The following is a 4,581-nucleotide window of genomic DNA, read 5'->3' on the forward strand; positions in this document are numbered from 1 at the left end:
ACCTCGTCTTCCGCTCTCCTTTTCATACAAACTACACTATATCGTTCGTTCTTAAAGTGACAGAACACAATATTTTAATAGACTTCTTACTTCAACTGTTTATTTTCTTTTTTAAGGACTCTTGCCCATTTCAAACTCCTAACAAAAGACTTGGAAATTCTTATATCTTATTTTAAGATATTTAGCTGCATACATTAAATTTGTTATTTTTCAAAACAACAATAACATATTTATATTCCGGTGAAGCCAGGGGGTTACACCCTCCCCATCCTAAATGTCTAGATGTCCCCATCAGACAACTCTATGTGGCAAACTCTCAAAGCCGCATCTTGCTGCTCGGTGAACTGGAACATTGCAGGGCGGCTGACAGACAATATTAGGATCTTCCTCAGTGTCTCTGGTTATGTATATCCTCATTCCCCTATGCACAATGACCAATGGCTGGTCCCTGGGCTTTCCAGGCTCGTCATAACTCAAACGGATGACAGGTTTAACCAGTCGTTTAGCAGGAGGAACATTGGTAGAGTCAACTTCATCATCAGACACACTGGATGTTGGGACGTCTCCCATCTCCAGCCCTGTGTCCACCACAGGGTCCTCTGATGAAAATATAACACCACTGGTGTCCTCTTCTACACCCGCGTCGTGGTCAAACCCTTCACCTTCATTGCATGACAGAGTTAGTCCATCAGGATCTCTTTCAGAGATAACATCAGACCTGTCCGTAGCAAAGGACAACAACTGGGCAGTCGGAGGACATGTTAACCAGGCATGATGGCCAACTCCCCTGCAGTAATACCGAGGGGTGTCCTCATCATCTTCAGAATTCTCATCTCTCCCTCCCTTTGCTGGATGCTGCACCTCATACTTTGCTTTAGGTATCTCAGTGGATCTAGTGGAAGGTCTCCGAGGCAGGCAGCTTCTTTCAGGGATTTCTGGAATCCTCACCAGAAACCCTATTGGTAGCAGATGGTCTTTGTGAAGAGTCTTTACTACCCCTCTTCCACTTTCGGGTTTTACCCGATAAACAGGTAAATTAGCGAGCTTTTCAACCACCACATAAGGTTCCAGATTCCATTTCTCCTTTAACTTGTGTTTTCCAGGGATTCCCAAGGCTCTAAAACGAACCCGATCCCCTTCCTGCAGGTTCTGGGTTCGTACCCTGCGATCATAGCCCCGTTTGTTTTTCTGATGATTCTTATTGGAAGCCTCGGTCGCAAGCTGGTAAGCATGACGTAACTCTTTTCTCAGTTTGTCCACATATTGATGATGTTTCGTGACTTCTTCTCCAACTTCAGACAGACCAAAACACACATCCACAGGCAGGCGAGCATCTCGGCCAAACATCAGGAAGTAAGGTGAATATCCTGTTGCCTCATTACGAGTACAGTTATAAGCATGAACCATAGATGCCACATGCTGACTCCGTTTCTGTTTGTCCTTTGGATCGAGAGTGCTCAACATAGACAATAGAGTACGATTAAAGCGCTCTGGCTGAGGATCCCCTTGGGGGTGATAGGGTGTAGTTCTTGATTTCTTTATCCCCAGCATATTAAGGAGCTGTTTTATCAGAGAACTCTCGAAATCACGACCTTGGTCAGAGTGGATTCGGCATGGCAGACCGTAGTGCACAAAGAACTTCTCTACCAGGACTTTAGCAACTGTAGAAGCTCTTTGGTCGCTGGTCGGTATGGCCTGAGCATACCGTGTAAAATGGTCGGTAATAATGAGAACATTGGCCACCCCACGAGAATCTGGCTCAATCGACAGGAAGTCTATACAGACCAAGTCTAATGGGCCTCGACTTGTAATCTGGTGTAGGGGACTCGTTTTGTTAGGCAAGGTCTTGTGAGCCACGCATACCCCACAGGTCTTAACATAATGCTCAATGTTGTGTGCCATTCTTGGCCAATAGAACCTATCCCGCACTAACTCGGTTGCTTTTTCAATACCGAGGTGCCCAAAGTCATCATGCAACTGCTTTAATACTTGAAGCCGATGTTTTGGTGGAAGCACCAATTGGAACACTTCCTTCCCTGTAGGCCTTAACGTCCTCCTATACATCAGTCCATTCTTTATCTGCAACCTTTCCTTTTCTCGTTGTAGCAGGATGGACTCCTGATGATCAGTCTGGAAGCTACAGGGCCAATTTCCCGATTTTATTGTCTTTTTAATCTTTCCAATAGCTTCGTCTAAGTCTTGTTCATTTTGTAGGTCTGTCATACTGAACTGTTGTACTGGGTTCTCACCAAGAGAGATGGGGTACACATACAGATCAGGAATGGCAGACGGAGATACACCTAGTTGATCCACACACCGCATGTTCTCAGAGAGCCCAGTGACACATACAGTTTTGCATAGGGCTTTTACTCCAGATGGGGGTATCCACCCCTCCTCTTCAGAGTTTGTCTTTCTGGAAAGCAGGTCGGCATCAATATTCTCCCTGCCTGGCCTGTACTGTATGCCAAAATCATACGTGGACAGTGCAGCCAACCATCTATGACCTGTAGCACTACGTTTGGCCGTAGTAAGGACATAGGTCAGTGGGTTGTTGTCGGTTCTCACGGTAAACCTGGCTCCGTACAAGTAATCATGAAACTTATCGACAACAGCCCACTTGAGGGCGAGAAACTCGACTTGATGGGCCGGATAATTTCTCTCAGAGTCTCTCAGCTTTCGACTGGCAAAGGCTACAGGACGCAAGCCTTCTGGATGTTCCTGGTTGAGCACAGCCCCCAGCCCATCAAAGCTGACATCCACATGCAATATGTAGGGCTTAGTTGGATCTGCAAATGCCAGGACCGGCGCATTTGTAAGGCACTGTATTATTTTCTTAAAAGCAGTAGTACAGGCCAAAGTCCACCTGTCTCCAAAGGGCTCAGATTTTTAAGGTAGGGCAAGCTGAAGGTAACTGCTTTCTGTCCTTTTTTAACAGGAGGGTAGCCTTTGGTTAAGTCTGTCAGGGGTCTCACTAAAGATGAGTAGTTGGCAATGAACCTTCTGTAATAACCACAGAAACCCAAAAAACGAATGAAGGCTCTTCAGATGTGTGGGCTGCGTCCAGTTAAGGACTGCTTTGATTTTTTCTGGGTCGGTAGCAATGCCTGAAGCTGACACAAAATGGCCAACATACTTGACCTGAGGTTGACAGAACTGACACTTATTAATAGATACCTTCAGACCATATTCTTGTAATCGGTCCAAGACTTTGAGAAGACTTTCCTCGTGTTCTTCTAATGTCCAGCCAAACACTATTACATCATCCAGGTATACTAAACAATGCAGAAGGTTCATGTCTCCGACAGCCTTTTCCATTAACCGTTGAAAAGCAGCCGGGGCTCCGGTAATGCCTTGGGGCATACGCTCAAATTGGAAGAACTCTAGGGGGCAGATAAAAGCTGTTTTCTCCTTGTCTTGGTCAGCCATACCAATCTGGTAATAGCCATTTCGTAGATCCAATACAGAAAACCAACGGCTTCCTGTCATACTATCCAAGGCCTCATCAAGCCTAGGAACTGTGTATTGATCCGGGATTGTTCGTGCATTCAGGGTGCGGTAATCAATACACATCCTGATCGAGCCATTTATTTTTCTGGCAACCACGATGGGCGAAGCATAAGGACTACGTGACTCCTTTATTATTCCTGCGGCCAGCAGTTTTTGCAAATGACTTCGCACATCATCGATATCCGCAGGGGCAAGACGTCTTGATCTTTCTCAAAAAGGTCGTGAGTCACTGAGGCGGATGGTATGTTCGACTCCTCTGGCCAGTCCAACATCCCATTCCTCAAGGGAGAACACTCCAGCTTTCTCTGATAGTGTTGTGGAATTTTCTTATCAAAGTGGGTAGAAGTTGACTCATAACAAGAGAAAATCCGGACTTTGTCTTTATAAGTTTTATTCAAAGGCATTCAGCGTTTGAAGACCCTGACACTGAGGTTAGTCAGTGAAACAGAGCCCCGAACAACATTTACACACAGTATTTATACCAGAACATGACAGTGTTATTTCAACTTCAAAGAGTCTGTGTTTTACAACCCCAGACCCTTCTCGGGTTCAGAGGTGAGAAGGTTACCTAGGAACAACCATCTACTTTCCCCAAAGGCATCACCCTAAAAAATGGCCTTAACCATTAAACTTCTGATAATGACTTTTACAGCTTCCTTCTCTAACACAGATGTTCACAGGAGTGAGGTAACCCAAAGGTCATACACTTTGGAATGCTTACTGCAAGAATTTCCATCACACTCCCTTCTTCTGATTACAAGATAATCACAACTAAAGGAACATTCTTCAAAACCATCACCCCTCTCAGCTAACAGATAATCCAAAGCCATTCTAGTTTGCAAATAACATACTCCAGACCAAGTAGCAGGCAGATACAAATATAATCTTTTTCCACACATCCAACCCATGTTCTGAGGACATGAGTACCCATCTCATAAAGGAAAAGGAACAAAAACCCTGGTTAATTTACCTGCCTGGCCATACAACTAACCTCCATCCGGTAAGGCTGTAAGATTAAGAGTTAACACAAAAGGATCTGGAGCCAAAGATTCTGAAATAGTATAAGGATCAGTT

The sequence above is a fragment of the Girardinichthys multiradiatus genome, chromosome 4, assembly GCF_021462225.1.
Source record: "Girardinichthys multiradiatus isolate DD_20200921_A chromosome 4, DD_fGirMul_XY1, whole genome shotgun sequence".
In the NCBI taxonomy this organism is placed as follows: domain Eukaryota; kingdom Metazoa; phylum Chordata; class Actinopteri; order Cyprinodontiformes; family Goodeidae; genus Girardinichthys; species Girardinichthys multiradiatus.